The 15,675-nt window shown below is 32.7% G+C and overlaps 1 pseudogene across 1 annotated transcript; it reads left to right on the forward strand.

The window, feature by feature from the left end:
* The first annotated feature begins 7,426 nt into the window (after positions 1-7,426).
* Positions 7,427-13,650, forward strand: LOC148607675 (heat shock 70 kDa protein 12A-like; annotated as a pseudogene). The gene is made up of 5 exons (XR_015914867.1): positions 7,427-7,759; positions 9,744-9,961; positions 10,592-10,661; positions 10,818-10,958; positions 11,807-13,650. The product of XR_015914867.1 is annotated as a heat shock 70 kDa protein 12A-like (transcript).
* The last annotated feature ends 2,025 nt before the right edge of the window (positions 13,651-15,675 follow it).

The raw sequence follows: 15,675 nt of genomic DNA on the forward strand, positions 1-15,675 counted from the left end.
GTACCAATAATTTTGGGCACCAAACTCAGCAGTACATAACAGCATTCTCTGTTGAAATATTAACTTAATCAGGCGCGTAGCTGAGGCCAAATTGAAGTGTAGGCAAAATTACGGCAAGGGGTCATGGTAGGCCTCCCACGAAGCTCCGTGGAGATGGCGTTTTAGAGCATCATTTATGCCTCTCCTGGATGTATTTTATCTAAAAAAACAAAAATGGGCAAAATTAAGTGCAGGCACAAGCTTTTTTGCCTAACGGCAGCTACGCGCCTGTTAATTTATTGAATCAACAAATATTTCTACAAGAAAAAAAGAACGGATGTGGTGAAACATAACAAATGCACCAACAAATCCAAAACAGAAGATAAACATTCTATCATAGATCATCAAAGTGTCTTCAACAAACACACCTGTAAGTAAACTCTGAAAGGCTCTGACAACTAAAGTAAAAAATTCCACGGTCAAACTAAAAAATACAAAAAAAAAATGTAATATAACGACAGAAAGACGCATTAATGACATCTGTGAATTGTGGGCAGGCACATGAAATATGTTTTGGGGTTAAACTTGTTTTTATTTTAAAAGCCTTGACAACCCCCTTTAATGTAAAGTAAAAAAAAATGAACTGAAACAACAATCAACACGCCATGAAATTCACGCAATAAATAAATACATCCAATTCTATCCATAAAATATCTCAACATAAAATGAGATTCACTTACAGAACGCTTGCAGTTACTGAAAATTACAAAAAAAATATCATCAAAGCATCAGATATAATCAGTCATCAGTGGACTGGATACTGGAGTATTAAATAAGCAAGTTTCGATGTAGTGCAATACTAAAAAGTTTTTACGTAGAGATGGATATAATAAAACAAAAAGCAAAAACAAAACAAAAACTAAAACAAAAACTAAAAAAGCCAAGGTTCAGAGAATGGACAATAATTTGAAACCATAATCTACAAAGGGCAGTCGATAAACCCATCGGATTTGTTGGAAAATGTGCTTTATATGCATTAACATAATATTTCCACTCGGTGAACGGCTGGCAGAGCAATACCATTTTTAATTATGAACCTACAAGGGCTATCATACATGTATTTTTGTATGAAAGTTTCGTAACGGTGAAACAAACTTTGCAAATATTTTTAGAAATTATGGATATCCATGGTGCAAAAGCTTTTCTGTGAGTAATTTGGTGCGCTCATTAAAATCTGACACTTTGTCACAAATACGAGCAAAACGGAGCAGTTGTGAAATGTGAATACCACAAGAGGGTGTTTCAGGAATATCACCATCTAGGAATGGGAAATTAACAATTGGAAAATAAAATCATCGCTTTTGTCATAAAGTTAACTGCTGCCATTTTTTCTTGTGAGGAGAAATGGGGTGGTCAAGAAACATCACGACATATAAAATATTTTAAATAAATTCAAGACGTCACACGAAGTAAAGCACTTGCAATATGAACTCCCACGAAAAAAAAAGAATTTAAGAAAAAACGAGAGTGACATTAGGTGCTCCAAAATTTTTAGGGTAACTATCTCATGCTCCACCAGCGACATCCGCCTTATTGAATATGAATATAATAGAGTGATAATGAAGCGCCCCAACACGTGTCAGATACTATTTACACCATGTAGAAACCATTCATATCATTCAAATATTATTATGCGTATTGTAGGCAGTCGTGGAAACATATCCAAAATTGACAAAATTTGATTAAGGTCAATAAATGAAAATCAACATAAAACAAACGCGATTATTATTCTATTTTTTAAACTGTCGGTTTTTAATAATGCGGTAATGACTAACATAGGTTCAAATATTTTATTGAAGATTTGAAATTTAATGTATATCCGCCTGAAAGCATTGATAGCATAACAGATAGAATGAGTTTAATGAAAATATTACAAGTTATAAGCTCCCATGTGACTGTCTATGGCCATTAAGGCAGTCAGTAGATTATGTTGGAGGCTGAGGCGTTAGTCGAATCCCTCAAACAGATCTACTGGCTCTCTAAATACGGAAGCTTATAACATTTTTGTATAATGTAAAACATACACACTGGTCGGTGGTGTGATTGAACTATCTTTGTCATGACATTCAGGTCAAATTATTTGAAAGTGCACACTTAGCGTGCGTCGTTTCATTAATGAGCTATATATATATTTTTTCAACGTTATTGTCAAATTATTGATTAATAAACTGATTCTGTAACTATTGTTTTCATTGGTGGATGGACTTTCCTTTTATGGTCATTTGCATACAGTTCATTCAAATATTTTCGTCAATGGCGGGTGGATTTTCTGTGTAGAACTATAGTCTGTATGTGCATACTGCTGCTTCGGTAATTTGAACGAATTGTTTTATCCAACACAACGCAAAATCGTACAATAATATTTAATTAAGTAACGACTAAACCTCAGTTGTGTAGGCAGTTGCATTCCGTGAGCAAAGGGAAATGTCAGATATTTGACGACGACTTCTTGAAGGCGGAAAGGTTGGAATTTCGAAATACAAAAAAATTCTGAAACGTTTGAATGGCTATCAGTGATGTTAAGTGCGACGAGACGTTGTCAACTTAGTGAGCTAGGAGAACTGCTTGAAAAGATTACACGTGGGGCACACTTACTCGAAAATAACCTGCTACGCATTGTGGTTATTTCAAATAGATAAAACAAATATGACAGTCATTTTTTATAATCATTTTAGTATCAAATCATTCAAAATACTGATGACGTCACAGTTACAGTACAAGATAATGGACGAAATGTTTTACCAAATCAGAAAGCGTGTTACTTCTGAAGTTAAATTATTCAATGGTAGCGGGAATATTCAGGATGGTAATAAACGCATGACTTACAAGCAATACAAAATTAGTGTAGAAATTGAACCATTCGTTAAAGTGAACATTACATTTCGAGAATAGAAAGACGAAATTATGGCCTTATTTATAAGCTGGCTCTCTACTTCTTGCCTACGAGATGGGTACATGTGGATATTCTAGGACATCTGTTCCAGTTGACGAAAGACTAGTATATTAACTATGTGACATTGGGTCTGTTGAATGAGAAACACACTTCCTTATGAGAATGTACGTTAAATAGTGACTTTTTTATGGCTTGTTTTCGGAAAGTTCATGACATATCGATTTTGTACTCACTTGATATTAAGGATACACTTTTAGGTATAAAGGAATGTACAGATATCCAGTTTTCGTACAGTATAAATCTGTTACTTAAATTTCATATTCGAACAAAATTATTTTTACATTTATTTTTTATAATACAAATACTTAATGGTTGCATAAAAAAATTTTACACAGATTTTATATTTATGAAAAAATGTTATACATTAATATTTATTGACTTTAATATTTTACTGCAAATATCAGAATTCTTTTACAAAAACAAGTGTGGACACAGACTGATATTGCTTGAGGGGCAAGCATGGACGCAGACTGGTATTGCCCGAAGAGCAAATTTGAATATACATATGTTTTGTCTTGAAAGTGTTTTAACTTACATGCACATATGTGTACAATTTCATAATAAAATGAGCCCAGAATAGGGGAATTGTTACAACCTCATTTCTAATTCCTAAACTATTTCTCCACTTATTATGCTAAAGCTAAAATGTTGAAAATCAATTTTTTATTACCATTTCCAATAATGCCAATGGAGAAATAACACTGAGGGATAATCTTGAGTAATACAAATACATGCATATATATACAGAAACCTGAAAAATAATCAACAGGTTTAATTTGTTAAGATTTTGTTCGTGTTTATACATGTATGTAAGTGTTTTGATTTCAAAAGCCAGTTAACCGGGTTACCCTTATTGTACTTTGGTACTTGTATAAAACATTCTTGATTTTATAAATGTAGACTACACGACTCGTCGTACTTGTACAGATCATAAGCTATTAACACACAATAACATTTACATAAAGTCATAATGTGATGGTTTTCTATAAATCGGAAATTAAACAAAAGTGGTAATTAAACCCTAAGTATTATAAAAGACATCTGAAAAAAGAGTAATATTTACATGTACATGTTATAAGATTTAAGTATGAAGTTGAGTAAAATCATATATTTTTTATGTACATTTACAAACTTTACTTTATTGGCCCGAGTCATAAACATAAAATGGTAGAATTAAAAATCATATTAAGAGTACATGCATTTTGATATATACATATATACATGTAGCAAAGCTAAAAACCGTTGGAGCTCCTCGGGAATGTACTTACATGTACATTGTACTTATACGTGTACATGAAGGGCAGTTAATTGGACTACCCCAACTTAATTAACAGGTTCCTCAATGCCATGCATTTTGCAACAAAACGTCGAAAAGTTCATATACATGATATAGGCGTACGTGTATGGAACATAAACGCCTAAACGATAAGTAAAAGGAAGGTCTTAAATACAGCAAAATGTCAAGAAATTTGGACCATACATTCTTGTGTTCTTAATAAAATGCAATTTAAATAATCAACCTACCTCATGGACTTAATGCGCATTTTCCCATTGAAAAAAATATTTAACAAATTGAAAAAAAAATCGCCTTCAGAATCGCTTTTGAAAACCCAAAACTAAAACTTTATATTATTTGTCAGAGAATAGCCTGCCAGACAACCTCTTGCACTACTGGAGTAATAAATAGACCATCCGTTTAGGCCTAAAAAATGTTTCCGGTCACCCTACCGACCATCCTTCATACCCCAAACCAAAAGTTTGTATTTGTGATTAAAAAAAATAATTAAAAAAATCTGCCGATTGTCTTTCAGAAAAACTAGAAGATGATGAAGCCAATTAAAGATGTTTTTTCTTTACATCCAATGTTTATTATTAGAGGTAGACGTAGAAAGTAATAGCAGTGATAAGACCTATACTGCTACCACTCTCTCCAAAGAAGAGATTGTGGAAAACCATAAATTTGTACTATCCTCTTTTGGTCTCTCTACCAAAGACGATGATTGTGATTTACCGTCTATGTACTGGATTCCTAAACTCAACAAGAATCCATACAAACAACGTTTCATAGCTGAATCTGCAAAATGAACCACCAAATCTAATTAAAAACTTTTCAAGTTTAGAGAACCTACGCTAAACTTAGGGAGAAACGTAGTTCTAACAACAACAACAACGTTATCTTTTAATTTTAGTTGTTTCCTAGTACCGACAACGCATACAAATTGCATATAATATTTGCTTGCACCGATAAAAGCGTATAAAGGTCAATTGGAAGTGATCCGAGTCTTTTTCATGTACAATAACAGAAACCTTTTCAATGGTTTGTTTACATAATTATGATTAATTAAATATATTTTTTTCTTCTGTTTGTGTATAATTTGGTCGCATACACGGATTCTAGACCGCTTAAAAGTTTTCCAACTCCTTAGGAGTCCACAGCATCATAACATTGTTGAAGACGATGATTTTCGAATAAATCATTTGATATAAATACTTAAAACTGCAATTTATTTACATTTCTTATCTACGTAAATACATACATGTAACTTGCCTTAAGATACGAATGCAAACCAATCAAATTTGAATTATTTTGTGGCGTATAATTGGCTTCCTTGTTTGTTGAATAGGCTGAAATAGATCAGGTAAATGATTATTGTTTCAAAACCTTCACAACAAATTATCATGCCAAATATTTTCATTTCTATAATATAACTTGTCGTCATTTTGCTTGAAATGTTTGACGAATCAGACAAGTATCAAGGGTAAGGACTTTCAAAAAAGAAAGTTGGAACTTAAATGTTTCGCTGATATTTCGACACAGTCACTGGTAAAACGTTTTTTTAAACTACATCATGCCAATTTGTTGCAAACATGTCACGCCAAGTCTTGATTGGAATAAAAAGGTTGCGAGTTGAGTAACCTCTCTTAGTCCAATGTGTAGTCATTTCTCTGATATAGACGATATCACAACATGGACGATGTGATATCAACTAGTGACATGAAAACGATTGGTTGCTGTGTGATTATGCTTAATTTTCTATAAAATTTGTGTGGTTGAATTCGACGTTACGACGTTTCTAAAGTTGTTTTCCCTATACCAGAGGTGATGTTATAATCCATAGACGGACTATCGCTGAATAAAATTAGATTAGAAAATGGGATACATGATATTCCATTTAGTTCAGATCAAAATCTAAAATGGTAACTTTATATTGCTAATGTTTGATAAATATTTTTATCATTATCTAATTCGGTGGTGTAGGAAGATTGAGTTGCGGATAAGAGATCGGTATCCTGAAAAAAAAGAAAACCATTCAGATCAAAATCTGAAACGTAGAAGATTCAAATGGGGAATTGTAAAAAAGATTATGTGATAATTAAATTAAATTCGGTTCAGTGATATTGGTGTTACGGAAATAAAATAAGTTCCCTTTATTTAAAAAAAATGCCGTCCAAGTTTCACTATTGATATTTCATTTTGATCAAATTCAGAAATAAGATGTGCACTTAAGCACTTATTCATATCTTGTGAGCGTTTCATAAAAATCTATTCAATTATATAGGATGAACGGACAGACACCTCTATCAAGCATAATAACCCATTTTTACGTTGAAAGGGGGGTAAAATAAATTTAAAAAAGTGGGTCTTTGTATATAGTACTACGATAAGAGTAAAATATCAACTACATAGAAGAATACGTTGGATACCTAGTACCTATAATAATGAAGTAAATTTCCTCCTTAAATATTACAATAAAACACACGGGGTGTTATATCTTCTTAAACTACCTGCGTGCATGGTTGGACGATACAATGCTTCGGTAAAAATAGCTTCTTGTATTATTTACTGTTTTTATGCTTTTGAAGAGCTCTTGATCAATCTTAAGGCGTATTAATTAAGTTAAAATTTGTCAAATAATGGGTTATGTAGTTTTCTTAAAACAAAATTATATTTAAAAGTAGTTTTTTTGCATGACATATCTTATTTCGTTTACACTTTTAGTTTATTTTTATGTTACTTTCTTGGGCAACTCTTTTCCTGTATTTGTGTATAATGGTGTTATGATGTCAGCTGCAGCTTGCCCTGTGGTGTGAAGGTTTCTTTGTCGTTTATTGATTAATTAAGACCAATTGGTGGCCTTGGGCTTACATTTTCTTCCCTGTGGGATTGTTGTATATTTGACATCTGCACAATACATATTCTCGTTATATTAAAAAATAAAATCTAATCAAATGAACTTTTTAATAAAAGAAAGTTTGGTATTTATTGTCCTTACCCTTAAGTTAACCAGGCGCTAACGAAACAATGACATTCTTCAAGAAATCTTATTCAAACGGGATCTGTTCTTTAAATTTTTTTTTTTAATTACATTTAGTATGTAATCGACAACTTAACGGAAGTTAATACACAATATTTTGAATGCTCTTTTGCAGAAAAAGCGAATAAAATGCCACAAAACCCTAACTATATATTGGTTGCAGCCATTGACTTTGGCACAACATACAGTGGATATGCGTTTTCTATGCGTGAGACATTTAAAAAAAAGTCCTTTGCAAGTGGAAACAAATCCAGTCTGGAATGCTGGAGGAAGACAGCTCCTTTCACTGAAAACGCCAACATGTTTACTGTTGAACTCGGAAAAGGAATTCGTTGCTTTTGGTTTTGAGGCTGAAAACAGATATGTCGAATTGGCGATTGATGGTAACCATAGGAAGTATTATTATTTTTACCATTTCAAAATGCACCTTTACTAACAGAATGAAGATAGGGTTCACTTCAAAGTGTTTTAGTCTAGAAATAATAGAAATATCGAAAGTTATTCACTCAGCCATATGATTGATTCATATTCAGCAAGAATAATCAAGGGAACCAAGGTTATAGCAATCAAGGTAACCAAGGTTATAGCGGTAATCAAAAGAATGTAATCCCGGGACAAGAACCAGACATGGAAAACAGACATACACAACAAAGAACATAAAGTAACTAAAATCACACATACAAAGTAACAAAAGTAAATGAGCAACTCGGACTCCATTAAAAACTGGGAGAGTGGGCCAGGTGCACAGATTGGGTAAGCGTCCTCTGCTTTTCTAGAAATATCCGCCGAGTTGCTCATAAAAAGTCAAGTCCGTGTTAGACGAAAGAGGAAACAAAACATGTTTCGAAATTTGGAAATGACTTGTATGAATCTTTCTCCTTTATGTAAACTTTTACTAATGGACTGCAAGAAAATGCGGTGGTATAATGTTGTGTTGGTGTCGTCGTTGATTGAAAAGTAATTGTCATCGGCGTCCGTAGACATACTGAGTCTGAAAGATTATCGGAGTAATAGTGCTTTGATGAAGGCTAATAACCTATAAATTACAACTTTAATGTTAACTTCCTTAAGATTTTTGTCAATATTTGTGTAATGAATACATGTATGTATCATGTGTTTGACAAGATTTCTTATCTCTGCGAATTTCATTTGCTTTATGTCAAAGGTAACATTTGAATTGAAAATTCTCAATCCTTATTAACATGATTACTGTAGTAAATTTAACACTTATGAACTACAGAGAAGCATCGTAAATATAACAGTTCATTTGTCATTTATATGTGGCCAGACAATAAATAAAATTGGAACTGCACGATATAAAGTGTTAGTTGTTATAGAGTTTGTATGAATGGAAAAGACGACCTTTACATGGAGTGGGTTCTTTTGAAAAATCATACCCATGTAAGCAAAATAAGCAAATTTTGATGCATAGCACGTTGTAAAATTTTCAGGGATTTGCAAAATTCAAAGTAACTTGAAAAAAGGTAGATAGCCAACTTGATGAACTCTTCTGATTGAAGGAATGGACTGTAATGATAATCGTCAGACTTCATTAATGTTACATATAGCTTTCGATTAGCTATGACATCACTAAGACGGTTGTGTACAGTTCGGATACTATAAAATAAAGAGGCTTTCGTAGATATTTCTACGTCTTTGTGTTTCTTATTACCAAAATATGCCATCTAGTTAAGCTTTTTATTTCTTTCGCAAATACTAATGCTGTTCGATATTTCCTTTTCACGCTGTGTGTCTATCTCATATTCCGGTTCGAAATTTTAAGGAACAAGTACACAATTTGCAAAATCTTCAGACATCGTAACCAACTGCCTATTTCACAAACCGACTTACTGACGTCACCGATCAGCCTATCATGGTGGCGGCCGTAGCCGCGGGGAAACTCAATTTCTGTAATTATGAATTGCCATTAGTTAGTAAAAAAGGAATTCGCTTTTCTATATAAATTTTTTGTAAACATTCGACAGATTATTTTTAAATATTTATGTCTTAAGCAATAACATAGTCTTCTCCTTTAATAAACAGATAAAGCTGCGCCCCTTGATTCATTACAGTAAACATGTTCATTACTGGTTTACGAGACCCTTAGTTTTGGAGCATGGTTGGAAACAAATTCAATTATTTGCATTTAGCAAAGGCGTTTAACACAGTACTAAAATAGTTACTGAAAAAAACATTAAAAAGAGAATCTATTCATGTGATGACAAGATGCCAGGATATTAACCAGCACTTGAAAGTTATATATGCTAAATAAGGCTTTATTATTCAAAATGACTTTCCAGATATTTTTTGCAATAATCAAAAATGAAAAACTAAATGAGACTATGCTTACAATATATGCATCGACAGTTCAACACATTAGATATAAAACGTTCAACACTTCTATATGCCAAAAGCATACTTATTTTCTTTTTTAGAAAATATCAAGTAATATGATGCTGGAAGATATCACAGGAAAACCCATGTTGGCCATGGATGTTTTCGCTCATTCAATCAAAGCTCCTAAGAACCATCTGTTGAAAACACTAAACACTCAAGGAACCGGAGTTAGACCGAACGATTGCCAATGGGTACTCACAGTTCCTGCGATCTGGACGAGAATGCGAAACAGTTTATGCGGAAGAGTGCAGAGAAAGTAATACATAGCTCAATATTTAGTCATTTTTATTTTAGCAATCAAAACATTCTAATGCATGTGAACCAAATGCATGTGAACCAAAACTATCAAAACCTCTGTAATAAAAAAGGAAAGGATAATTATCACTAGACTTAACATTCGTCGGTCATTTCTTCGTCCAAAGCAGTAGCTATAATTAAAATTTCATGGTATGAGGATTATTTTACCGGACGCTGGCGTGGTTATTACAAACAACATTTATAATTCAGATTCTCTGAACCAATGTTTAAACCTAAGTTTCCTTCTTCTTAAAACTGTTTCCTTAAATTTACATATATATTTGGGTGCTAAACATGGAATCGAACACAAATATTTAGGAAACTGATGTCTGGATTTTGGCATGTGTTTTTTTTTTTTAAAGAATAACATTTTCTTGTCCTTCACAACAGTGTGTCCAAATGCAATAATAATCCCCTAAGAGAAACCACTGGGTCGATACCGCAGCTGTGTTCACCAACCCAGTAGTCAGACTTGTCTGACCCCGAATTATATCATATTTTATCTACCCTATTTATGAAATTTTGCAGTATTCCAAATTTAAAAATACGTAAAACACTGAGGCTTCATTCCTTGCATTGCATATTGTAGAACCTCTCTGTAATGGATTTGGCTTCCTATTTTGATAGTTTTGGATATGAGTACTTAAACAAAAACAAGAGTAAACATTGTATTCCCTACTTCTTTAAAATGCACGTCCAAGTAAACAACATCAAACTATAAAAACTGTGTATTTCCCGCAAGCAACATATTCTTTTCTTGACGTAATTCACATCGCTGAACTATTCATACACTATACAATTTTAATTATAAGCAGGAATATCGCATGCCAATCGTTTGATATCATTAGAACCAGAGGCTGCTTCCATTTTCTGTCAATATGCATTGAACGTAAAGAATATAGAAGAAGAATCTAATTTGGACAAAGAAACAGCATACATGATTGTAGATCTCGGAGGTATAAAGTACTTTTTGAAGTAGTTGTTCTACAATATTAAAAGAAATCCTTTTCAAAAATTCAAATCAACAAGAGGTACAACTAGAGTACATTTGAGTTTTGAAATATCTCGTTAACAATGTTTCAAAGACCTTCTCTGAAACTATAGGACGAATAGGAACCACATTTAATATAAAATCCGTAGGGTAGTTCGAAAACAACAGATGTGTGATTTTTATATTCCCTGACAAATATTGCTTATTCTACTTAAAATATAAAGCATAGGGTCTGACAGAAGTTTTTCGCCTACGTTTCAAAAGCATTAACAGATAAAAGAAATGAAGAGGTCCTAGTTCTTCAATCTGATATGATCTATCAGCCCTGAATATGTCCAGTTGAACCAAAGACCCATTAAGAGTTATTAGCCCTTTTATGCTATTTTTAACATGTTTTGCAGTTTTGTATTTGCATTTTGCACATGAAACTCTAGCAATAAGCTAACAAATATAATGGCATTATTGAAAAGAGGGCAATACATTTCATCAGTTAAATTAAAAAAAAAAAATCGGATTTGTTTAAATGGAAATATTAATTTTTGACGTTGTTTTTGCCATTTTCTTGTTAAAAATATTCTCTTTAAAAAAAAACAGACATATTTTACCCAAGTTTGGTATGAAACTTTGCTAGGAAATCCTGTCAAAAACTGATGTGGAGATGTTTGAAACGTTGACAAAGATGGTCTCTGTGAGTCAAACAGCCACCTTTTTCAACGAATCAAAATTCCTCCAATCATATTTTTTTAGAATCATTAGATTATGTCATAAATAATAGTTTTCAGCAAGATAACATCTATATATTTATTGTTACAGGCGGAACTGCTGACATCACTGTTCATGAGAAATTAAGCCAGGGGAGATAAAAAGAACTGTGTAGAGCATCCGGTGCCGACTGCGGTGGCACTTCTGTTGAATTTATACAAATGCTGATAAAAATTGTTGGAGCCCCTATTAAAACCATGAAACGTGAGAATTTGAGACCGTCAAAAGAATTGTAACACCAGCAAAAACAGTAAAGTAAACATGACCATTCCACTAACAACTCTTAATCTCTTAATTACTTCTGCGATAGAGATCTCAAGGAAAATTTTCTGCAAACGATCACATCATCTACTTACAAAAATAGCATATCTATGAGAGGAGATAAGTTACGAATCGACGCAGATGTCTTTAAAGGTCTTTTTAAGAAAACTACGGATAATATTATAGAAGAAGTCAACGCAGTTCTTCATAACGAGATTACGGCTGATCTAAGTCAAATTCTTCTTCTTGGTGGATTTGCAGAATGTGAAATTGTACAAGACGCGTTGCGTCAAAAGTTTACTCAGTATCGTTTAATTGTATTAAAACAATGCGAATTGTCTATCCGTAAAGGTGCGGTGATTTACGGCCATGATCCTTATGTCATTAGGTATCGATGTAGTAGATTTACGTATGGTATTGAAACAGCCCAACCTTTTATCCAAAGACTTCATAAAGAAGAATATGAAATATTTATGGAAGGACAAAAATTATGTAGAAATTTGTTTGAAATTGTTGTGGGAAGAAAATCTGAATTAGTTTTCGGTTAAAAAAAAAACAAATGATATGACTCTACCATTGATCGGCCAACTAGTGATTTAAGGTTATATGCGTCCGAAAAAGAAAAACCAATGTATGTTTTTGAGGAAGGTTGCACCTTCTTAAGAACAGATACCGTTATTATTCCTGATCCTTCCAAAAAGCATTGTATTGACGTTGAGTATATACTTGGAGAAACAGAACTAACACTAAAGGCCGTTGAAACCACGTCAGGAAAACAGTATCAAGTAAGGGCTGACCTGCTATAAATTTTTTTCTCAACAAAAGTTATTAATTTTGAAGAGGTGATATACATAAAAAAAACCGAAACAGATTAAAAAAAAAAAAAACAAAAACAATCAAACAAATACTTAAACATAGTAAACACCACAGAACGTTCAGGGTAGAATAGACAATTGTTTTACAATAAAAAAAACTTGGCACAAATTGGCTACATTATCCAAAAAGTTGCTTTTTAGTCTTAAAACAAGTACAAAACTTTTCTTGTTACTAAAATATGCTTTTGTCGTAAATCACAGAACTCATTAAACATATATTTTATAAATTAAATATGTCCCTCTCTGAAAGTTTTTGATTGAAAGCGAATATGACTGACAAAAATGCAATATTAGTGTTTATTTCAAATTGTGAACATTATGCGGTCACGAATCGCTGACGAATTAGGGGCTTAAGGAAGTAGACCTAGGGTAAGGGACAGAACTCTTAAAATCAGTGATATGTTTGTATCATACTCAATTTCACTAAAGTCTATCGAGCTTTCATTTGATACAGAAGAAAATCAATCCAAGTTACTTTAATGCTTACATGGCACTGATGTAAAATTCTGCATATAAACGCTCCGATTATTTTTAAGACTTGTGTCCCTTACCCTAGGTGGTCTACCTCCTTAAAAGAGAAAAGAAACCGGACAATGATTTGAAGAATAGTGTATGGGTGTATGATTTGTTTTACATTGTTATACGAAGGTGACAAACTACTCAAGACCGGGGTAATGTGATATTTTGGATTTTGGCTGGCAACGTGTAGGAGCTATCGGCCAAGAGGTATATGACATGAATCAAACATTTTCTAGATGTCCGGACAATAATTTGGGTAAAAAGTATATCAATTTGGAATTATAATAAAAGGTTCCATGTAAATCAATGTAACGCTGGATTTGAACAGTATATGTATTAAGGTTTAATACGGTGTAAACGTATTAATACAGTAAAAAGACATGTACCAAGTACTAAATTACTTAACAAAAAACATTTTTGAGAAGTTATGGAAACATGAACCGCTCCTTTAAATGTAAGTATTTGTAAGAATCAGGCAAAATGGAAAAAATCAGAAACATGCATGTCAAAACCCTATTGATATGGCAGTGTAAATGCACTAAAGGATGCTTTCTCTGTTTGAAAAGACCATTCTTTGATCGCTACATCATTAGATTTGCTCATAAATTTTCAATAGAATCTTGAAAAATGAGGTTTTTGACAGAGTTATCTGCTCTTGAAATGTTCATTTTCAGTGCATTTCAATGAAATTGTAACTCAATGGTCTAGCATGATATGGAAAATCTTGTCTGTTTTCTTTGATTCTGATGGTGCAAATTGTCAAATTACACTAACCAAAATGATGGTTTTTTTTTTCATACCATGTTTCATCTACTGCCTGATATTTACAGGGACCGACACTACATATGTACAAGTCTATTTTCTGTTTTACAAACTCATAGAATGGATTAGGTTCTACCACAGATACCATGTGGGATTCAACGAGAGAAAAAAACAATTCATTCGTAATCTATTTTAAATACTTTGTCCCATACTCTGACAAAGTAGAAAAGAACTGGAGAATTTTCAATGGACTTTTAAGGATGAACTTTGAATATCTTTATCAGAAAGTATACCGTTTACTCGGTAGTAATTATTCCCCAGCTTAATTAATGACGCAGAAAATATTTAAATCAAACTTAATTAGATCACGAATCTTGGAAATAAATTTGATACAAAAATATAATAGTACTGGCATGATCCTAATTAAAAATGGCATTGCTCACCTAGTTTTTTTAATGGAAATACAGTCTATATAGCACATTCTTTCAAACAAAATCTGATAGATTTTATAACCTGCCCTTAAGGAGGTACAATTAGGGTGAGGACATAACTCTTGAAATCAGTGATATGTTTGTATCATATTCAATTTCACCAAAGCCTTTCAAGCTTTTCTCTGAAACAGAAGGAAATCCGTTCTGGTCACTTTAATGCTTACATGAAATTGGTGTAAAATGATGAAAACAAACGTTCCAATGATTTTTAAGACTTGTGTCCCTTACCCTAGGTGGTCTACCTCCTTAAAAGAGAAAAGAAACCGGACAATGATTTGAAGAATAGTGTATGGGTGTATGATTTGTTTTACATTGTTATACGAAGGTGACAAACTACTCAAGACCGGGGTAATGTGATATTTTGGATTTTGGCTGGCAACGTGTAGGAGCTATCGGCCAAGAGGTATATGACATGAATCAAACATTTTCTAGATGTCCGGACAATAATTTGGGTAAAAAGTATATTAATTTGGAATTATAATAAAAGGTTCCATGTAAATCAATGTAACGCTGGATTTGAACAGTATATGTATTAAGGTTTAATACGGTGTAAACGTATTAATACAGTAAAAAGACATGTACCAAGTACTAAATTACTTAACAAAAAACATTTTTGAGAAGATATGGAAACATGAACCGCTCCTTTAAATGTAAGTATTTGTAAGAATCAGGCAAAATGGAAAAAATCAGAAACATGTATGTCAAAACCCTATTGATATGGCAGTGTAAATGCACTAAAGGATGCTTTCTCTGTTTGAAAAGACCATTCTTTGATCGCTACATCATTAGATTTGCTCATAAATTTTCAATAGAATCTTGAAAAATGAGGTTTTTGACAGAGTTATCTGCTCTTGAAATGTTCATTTTCAGTGCATTTCAATGAAATTGTAACTCAATGGTCTAGCATGATATGGAAAATCTTGTCTGTTTTCTTTGATTCTGATGGTGCAAATTGTCAAATTACACTAACCAAAATGATGGTTTTTTTTTCATACCATGTTTCATCTACTGC

This window comes from Perna viridis, chromosome 9 (assembly GCF_037379345.1).
Source record: "Perna viridis isolate PV_CMFRI_1.1 ecotype Kerala chromosome 9, ASM3737934v1, whole genome shotgun sequence".
Taxonomy (NCBI): Eukaryota; Metazoa; Mollusca; class Bivalvia; order Mytilida; family Mytilidae; genus Perna; species Perna viridis.